Raw genomic sequence first — 8,747 nt, forward strand, 5'->3', positions numbered from 1 at the left:
ATATTTCACTTGGATCGTCTGGACCTTTGCCAATGTAACAAGACCGTTTTTGTCGGAATGTTATCAATGGGTGCAATACTATGAAGCTTCATGGGTGAGTTGCCTCGATTTTGCAATTGTTTGTTTGTTCGTTGATGGTCTGACAGAGGCGTTGAGTGTACCTGCTCTTGTGATTGAATCTTGAAATGGTTTGCATCAATCGAATCACAAGAATCTTAGCTTTCCAAAAAGATGTTGCATCACTACCAACCTATACATAGCAGTTGTGTACATAACACAGATGTACACTTAACACTCCAAAGGCCCGTGGGAGTGTTAACAGGTTTTAAGTGAACAGCAGCTTTGGTAAGTGAAGTGCTTTTGTCTTACATCTGCAGTAGTGTTACTACTGTGTTCATTTGTCTATGGTGTTGTTGTTATGATATGGTGAATATTGTTCCCTCTGATGTGAATAATATTTGAATGGTGCTCTTCAGTGTGTGGTGGAATACGTGTTTTAGCGCTGCAGAGTTGCTGGATTGATTTGTTGCTTTGTTGTCATATGTGACTGGTTCTTGTGAGTTTGTTCTTGTCATTGTGTTAATTAAGTTGATTTTGACTACATGCATTGTCCGTTAATGACGAAGCATCCCGTCATGCGAGGGGTTCGGGTCGGACATTTGATTCTCTGTTTGGGCTGTTTTCTTTAACAAAGCAAGAACTATGGTCTGGAGGAATGGGGATTGTGTGGTGATTGCTTTAGCCTGTTTGAATCAGTAGGGAACAGCTAAACGCTGCGGGGAGAGTTTGTAGCGTGTGTGCTGCTGTTGTTTTCCTGCTAAGCTAGTTTAGTGCGCCTCCCAGAACACACGTGATGTATACAATCTTTTTCTTCCGTGGTGGGCGTGTCAGGCAGCACGTTGTCTGTGACGTGGTTGGGTTGTCAGGTTGAGCACAGTGGCTCCACCGAAAACATTGTATTTCCCACAATTTAAGCTTCTTCATTTTCCAAATGCACTAGTATTATTCAAACTTATTGTTCAGTTCGTAAGCCTGTACCGAACGGTTTAATATGAATACGTGTATTGTTACACCCCTAATAACCTGTAGCTGTGGCGTCATAATGAGGTTATTAGGAGATGGTTCAACTGTAGTAGGACAGCACTGAAGGCCCAGGTATAAAATGCACGGCCCGCCACTGCAGAAATGAGATCTTTACTGATGTTTGGGGATTGTTGTCAGAGCGGTGGCAGTAGCAGTTTTGGATTCATAAAATATCCATCCAAGGAAGCATAATTGTGAGCAGATAATTTCTCTCAGTGTATGCAGAATTAACTTCTGCATTGAAAGACAGAATTATGGAGGAGGGGGTGGACGTGTTGGTAGGGTGAGCTTGTTGGCTTTAATTTCGACTTGCTATTGATAAACTTGATGAATGTAATTTGTGCCTGCAACCCTGGGTTATTGTCCCCCTCTATACCTGCAATGCCAGAACGCTCTGTTCCTGCGTGCAGCAAAGCACAATGGCCTGGTCCGCGTTGGCTCCCATCTGAATACCTGTATCTGCCTGTGCTTCTACTGAGGAGTCTGTCACACAAAGAGAAAAATAATCTTCTGAACTAAGCTCGTCTGGCATATCCGCTGCTGAGTCGATAAGAGCAGAGAAAATCCCCTCAAACTGATGCACTGAAATAAATACACTTAATTTACCGATGCAAACGTTGCATTGGAGACCGTAAAGGCCGGCAGATAAAAGAGCCATGGATGGAGTTGTTTGGAGATTGAGATACAAGACAGCGTGGGTTAGTGGAGCATACTATGCATATAGCGAAATGCAAATTCACTGAGAGGGGGAGAGGATGCAAGAAAAACAACATTGGTTAAAATTTATTCCATGCATGCGAATGCGCCACCCTAACCAGAGCACATCATTTGCTCGACATTCAGTACATCTGTTGTGTTAAGTGACTGTAATTTAGGTGACATTGGCACAAAGCCTCTTAATGTAGCCCCGGTGGACCCCCTGTAAGAGGGGCACGCGGGACCAAAGAGAGGCATCTCGCAGCTGGATCCCCGTCAAGGATCATTTCCCTCTTCACATGATTAATTACAGTTTGATCACTTGAATCTAAATCTGATTAATTTTGGTCACATGTCAGGGAGGCATCAGTGGTCTATAATGTACACTGTTAATCTGTACCAGCCTCTCCTTGAGAGTCATTTCATGAGTTTACAACATGTGAAACTAATGTTGTGCATGTGTGAAGTGCTGAAACGATGACTTTATGTTGTTCATGTGTGAATCTTTGGACGTGCTGTCTTTAATGGGCCACTCATACAATGAGGTGATTTGAGCTTTATATTTATTGTCTCCATTCTCCGCATATGTTGTGCGCTGCAAATGTGTAGGAGGAGGTAGCTTACAAGCTGTGTGTACAACATTAACCTTACATGGAAAGCGCCTGATGAGTTGCATCTCATAGCATCTCCTTCAAAATCCATGTCACTCACAGCTGTTTTATTTTGCTCAGACACTCATGAGAAACACCTCAGGCAAAAAACCTTCCAAAACACACACACACACACACACACACACACACACACACACACACACACACACACACACACACACACACACACACACACACACACATATGCATTCCCTCAGGACCTTAGGCCAGATTCCTTTCCTAAGTGGTTGCTGTGAAACTCCTGCTATCAGACCCTCACCATAATCCTTCTCATGGGTCAGGGCAAAGTGTCCTATCGTAGTTTACTGTACAGCTTTCCACTGTTTACTGAACTTACTTCACTATAGTTTAAACCCCACCTATGGTGGATTTATTGAATGGTTTGTATTTCAAGCCCAGGTAGTTTCTTCACTTAATTGTTAGGTGAAGAAATCATCAGATCTTTGTAAAATGTCAACCTTTGGGGAACTAAAGAAACAATATTTTTTTTATAGTCTGACCAACATGCTTGGTTTCGGAGGAATTTCACAAAACAATGTACACTCTCTGTGTAGTGAGTGACAATAGTACAGTGCAGAGTCATCATGGAGAGGTTCGAGGTCACTTTTACAGTATACCTGCATGCCCGTAGGCCTAAAGCTTGTGTGTGCATCTTGTGGTTAGACCTCATCAGTCAGCTACAGAATTAGCATTTCTGATGAACCAGCAATTACACAAGAATAATAAATATACTCAAGCCATGATTATCTAGATGCTTACGGGCCTGTTTCAACTGTCAGATGGCAGCTAACTCAAAGTAGTGTCGTTCTCCAACCCTGAAAAGACAAAAGATAGCATGTCCTGAATAGCTCGTCAATGTCAAACATTGTTAAGTATAATCAGAATGAACTTGACTGTGGAGAAACAGAGGAAAACCTGTAATTGTAGATCTGCCGTACGTTTTTACACAAGAATAGGGGGCACAGCAACTCGCAGCGAAGCTTTGTGAAGTGTGTGAGCTCTGGAACTGTGGTCCTCAAGGGCGAATCAGCGGAAAACAAAGCACACAACAGTCGTGGCCTACATTCATGTTGGAGTGCTTTCAACGCCAACAGAGCTTATTTTCATACGCCATTAATTGCTTGAATAGATTGCCTGTTGAATTCTTAATGTGCTATAAATTCCATGTTTGTTTCCCCCGAGTTGACAGCACACAGCAGACTGTGTCAGGCCGTGTCCTGTAATCAGAACTGGCCTTGGAAGAACATCAGCTCAAGAAAACCTTTCCTCCTTCTCTCTTCAGCATCTTATGGATTATTGTGCACAAGCTTGTCTCTCTTCTCGTTCCTGTATGTCACAATGGAATATATCCATTACATCTGCACCGCACATCAATGGCCTTGTGCCACGTACAGTAGAGGATTTCTTTGTGCTCGTCTTTTCGATTCAAGGTAGGTGTGAAAGCTTGAGAGGGTCACTGAGCCATGTGCAGCGCTGCCAAACAGATTATCCTGCAGCACAGTGGGGACAGCAGTGAAGGGACATCTCTGGTTTTTGTCTCCTCAAAGTGCAAAATCAGTCGTCACTCCAGAGCTTTTACCTGTAGGAGTCAAACCCTGCTTCCAATCCATTTTAATGCATAACCAGCAGGGCTTTCCTTTCCAGCTTAATTCGTACGCAGGGACTTTGCATGTTTTAAGCTCTATGCAAATATTATTGGATTTTCCAAGGATTTGGGCGGATTTCCTGCCATGGATTTTCCTTTACGAATGTCTTTGGAAAATAAAGTGAACCTATTTTATTTTAATTTGGTTTAAAAAGGCAAACAAATATTTAGATGCTAAAAATATTGAAGAGGGATCTTCTGAAGTAGGAACTGAACTTTATTTCCATTTGTTTTGCCCATACCAGCATTTACTTTTCCCTTAATCCCTTTTATAAACTTTCTTTTGAATGAAGTTCAAGGCCCACATCAGCTGTGTCGTCATCACATTACCTATGTGGCTCCATGGTGCTTCAATTGTGGGGATCCTAAATATGAGTATTATGGCCTTGCATATCTGTGTAATGAGCCTCAGCATTGTTTTCCAGTGGCCCTGACAGATTGTACATGGACCTGGCCTTGAAAGGCAGCACTGGCACCATCACATCCTTGAGCAAACCAAAAGGCTCTCCAGAATAATGGGCTGCTGTTGCAGTCATGTCATCTGAGAGGGCGTTGTTCAGGAGTGAGGAGAAAGATGACAGTGTGTTTGGACATGACCATGGGGGCTACACCATGCCCTCTGGCCATGGAAGATGAAAGCACACAAAAGCAGTACAGTCAGCCCCCTAGGAAGACTTTAAAAGGTGTCCCCTTGAGCAAGAAAGCCTAATTCCTCTTAAAGATGTTGACTGCGTAATATAACTATTATCTCTTTGCCGCCACCAACCGTCCTGACAAAGTCCTTCATCAGACAATGCTATGTGAATGGAATTTGAGGTGCACATGTTTTTCATTAGTGCTCATTCTGTTCCTGCACTGCAGAGCCTGAACTTTCAACAATAATGTTTTCCCAAACACACTACAGCAATCCCTGTATTTAAAACATTATGCTGGTGTTCTCTCAGCTTACAGGGCACAGTTTTAATGACTATCTCTCACACCCCATTCGCCTGCTTCTGTCGCTTCCCTTCATTTCTCTCATAGTTGAGTCTGTTGGTGGCTTTTTCGGGCTGGGAGGGGGGTAGGCCCTGGCCACAAGCTGAAGGCTTGATTACAGTCCTGGCAAGAGAACAGAAAGCTGAGGGGCAGGAGGGATGAGGGGATGGAAGGGGATGGGGAAGGCGGAGGGAGAGGATGGAGGGACCTCAGGCTCTGACTAAAAGCAGCTGTGGAGCGGGTGGGAGGGAAGGCCTTATGCTCAGCAATACTGACCGTAGCAGAGCTATACAAGATGTCCACGTTAGCTAACTTGGCAGACAGGACAACTGTTAATGCTATTAGTGCTTCCTGTGTTATTTATCTGGATTCCACATTAAAGGATAATTCCTGTTAATCACAACTGGTATCCTATTTTTGTAGTTTTGGCTTTTCTTTCTATCATAAAATGTACTCGTAAAAGAAATTGATGAGATTAGATAATATGACCACTTTACTGAAAATGAAGTCTGACGTTACAATTGTCAGACCATTACCCAGATTATCCAAAGCACTTTATTTGACAGCGAGTACATGTGACAATGTGACTGTTCACTTTCATTTCTCTTCCAAATGGTACCACTTTCCAAAAAGCCACTCTTTTTAATTTCATCAATTGTAACTAATGGCTTTACTAATGGTTAATACAAAATTGAATGATCAGTTATTATCAGAAAATAAGAGCAGATTTTGGGTTATCAGGTTGAAAAATCTCCTTCAGTGTTCTGCTGTTATACACGTTGGTAATCTAGTAATAAATGCGGAATGAGTTGTTGATATGTGGATGTTGTTTCAGAGCCCTTTTCCACCATACAGGCCAATCAAACTATGTAAAGGTTACACCTTTATATTTTGGGCAATTGACAGTATAATAAGAGAGATCCTATAAGAGAGATCTTACTTTCAACATTCAACAACGTGTGCAAAAACAAAGAGCCAATGAATCCGACTAGTGAGGCGTCAGTGCTTCAAGTGACTTGATGCTCTCTTCTCATGGAGCTTTCATCTATTCAAAACAAAGAAAAAAAGAGAAAAATGGTGATGAGCTGGATATGATAGTGCTGCCAGAATAATGATATATTCAAAATAGTGGCAATGTTCAGGAAGCCAAGTATTGTAAAGCACCACGACAAGGCTACACTTGTGCGGTGGATTTACATGGGGAGATAGCCGGTTACTCCCACTCCTTTCCTGGCGTTCCTGCACATAAACAATGTGCACCAGTCAACATGACGGTGTCCTAGTATGGTTTTCTCACACTCCCACAAACCTTGTCAAATGCAAGGGGAGGAAGAAGCACCAAAGAGGATCTGAATTTGTGAACAGGGAGAACAACAAAATCACATGTTCACAAATGATAAGCCTAACACTATAGCACCTTCATATTTCACTTAACTTGTCATTTTGGCACAGCGGCAGAAGCGGGAGCACGTTTCAAAAGGGTCTTTGCTTGCCCTGCTAGACGAGGAGAGCCAGCCTATTAAAGGGATATTTCATCCGGGGTCTATTCTGCTGCTGATTTTGATTGACAGCTCGACTCCGACAGAAAATCAAAGCAATCTGGGATGCATTTGGATTAAAGTGGGAGGGTCATCCTCAAAGGCTAAGGTTGGGCACACTGGGTGGATTTCCCATTGAAGGAACACATATTTGAGCATGGATCAAACGCCTTTGTTTGGGAACAGGGCTTTAATGTGAAGATAACATGTTGTTGTTTGAAAATGTTGAAATGCAATCTTAAGTATGCCTCTTGAATGTGAATCATCTCATTACGAGTCATTGTCACACTGAGATAATGTGAAGCATAATGTGTTTTATATCATCATGGTATGAAACAGGGCAAGCAGTGCACTGTGTAAAATCCCCTTCAGTGGCATTATTTTGGTCGTCAGTAGCATAAATTTGGATGTGAGAAACATCAAAGCCCCCATATAAATGCCTTTCTCTTCATGTTGTCATCCTATCTTTGAATCACTCCCCCTCCCCCCTAGGGCCATGGTTATTTACATTTTCAAATCTGCATTTTTCATATAGATCTGTCTGCCTCTGATTTTAATATCAGTGATGTTTCCCGCGACACCTTTTGTTTTATTATGCATTATGAATTTCTTCCCCTCTCACTCTACCCTCTCTCTCTCTCTCTCTCTCTCTCTCTCTCTCTCTCTCTTGCCTCCATCTTGTTCTAATCCCTATCCCCCACACTAGGCTTATGAGTCCCAGTGTTTTATCATGGGGAGAGAGATTTATCATTTCAATCTCATTTCAATAAATAAAATAATCTCTCTTCTCCTGTACGTGACAGCAGCTAATAGTATTTTGTTATCGTGGAGTGAAACTTTGCAGACTTGCTGAAATACTTTGCATTGGCATTCTGCAGCAGCATACAGTATCTTTGCCTGCATAGTGAGGCAGAGCATTGCATTGTAAACTGTGCACAAGTAGCCTACATTTAAAGAGATGTGACTCCAGCCCACTTCATGAAAGTAAAGCATGATGTCACAACATTTTAGTTGTTGATTTAATGGATGAAATAGTGTAATGTGCTTCTGTTACAACATACATTCATTGGATGTGTCTCTCAAAGGTTAAATGCAGCATCATGTCAGATGCTTAGTGATTTGATGAATAATGCACTTATCGGGTTTGGTTTGTTCCTCTTTCAGTAGCAGTAGCCTATAGGAACCCTCTTGTACCAATTACATCCTCTTAAAAGCTAGTGGGCTGCACTCATGTGTGCTTTTATCTTTCAGCCAGGATATGTTCTTAAAGCACGTTCTGTCAGATCCGCCTGCACTGTGGTGTGTAGAAGAACAAGAGCAGCCATCAAGACGACAGTTTTATTTTAATTGCTATCTCCCTTTCCTCCCGGTCCTTCATTTTCTCTTACCCCTGGAGCAAATCAACAGAAAAAATGTAAAAGGACTGACAGGAAAACAATTGCGTTTCAAATTGAACTCCCTGCAGAGTGTGTTCACTTCCTTAACCTGACATCCCTCCCTTCCCCACACATGGCAGAGGAGAAGGCGAGGCGAGCGGCAGCCACACTAAAGCCGGAGAGAGGGGGGAGATCGTCCTTTTGAATATGTGTTTTCTGTTTATCATTAGCTGACTGGGTGCTTCATCATTCGGCGAAAATCCCTATCTGCTGAACATAAGGCCGAGAGACAGCGGGGAATCAATCTTTTGTGCTTGGGCAGATAAACACAGGACGCAATCAGGGGGAGACGGAGCGACGGAGCAGGCCGCGGGACTCACGCCGCCGGTGATGGATGGCGGAAGTGAAAGTGTCAGGATGGCATTATGCAAATGGTGGAGGCATCCGAGCATCGCCCCGGTGATTATGGGAGACGGGAGAGCAGCCTGTGGTCCCCCTGGCACCAAGGCAGCCATTTTGGGGGTTCGTTGTCTCCTACCGGAGCTGGAGAAAAGGGGAGGTGGAGGGGGATGGATAGAGTGGTGGACGGGGGAAAGAAAGAAGGAGGAGATCAAGGAGGAGGAAAAGGGAGGGAAGAATGTGTCATGGTATCATTCCCTCACATGCGCCATCGCCTCACCCCCACCCCTTGCCCAAAAAAGGGGAGGAATAAGTCTATAAGCAGAGTGAGAGGTATCTGTGTCATTTACTGAAACAAATGACC

The sequence above is a fragment of the Melanostigma gelatinosum genome, assembly GCF_949748355.1.
Source record: "Melanostigma gelatinosum genome assembly, chromosome: 19".
Taxonomy (NCBI): domain Eukaryota; kingdom Metazoa; phylum Chordata; class Actinopteri; order Perciformes; family Zoarcidae; genus Melanostigma; species Melanostigma gelatinosum.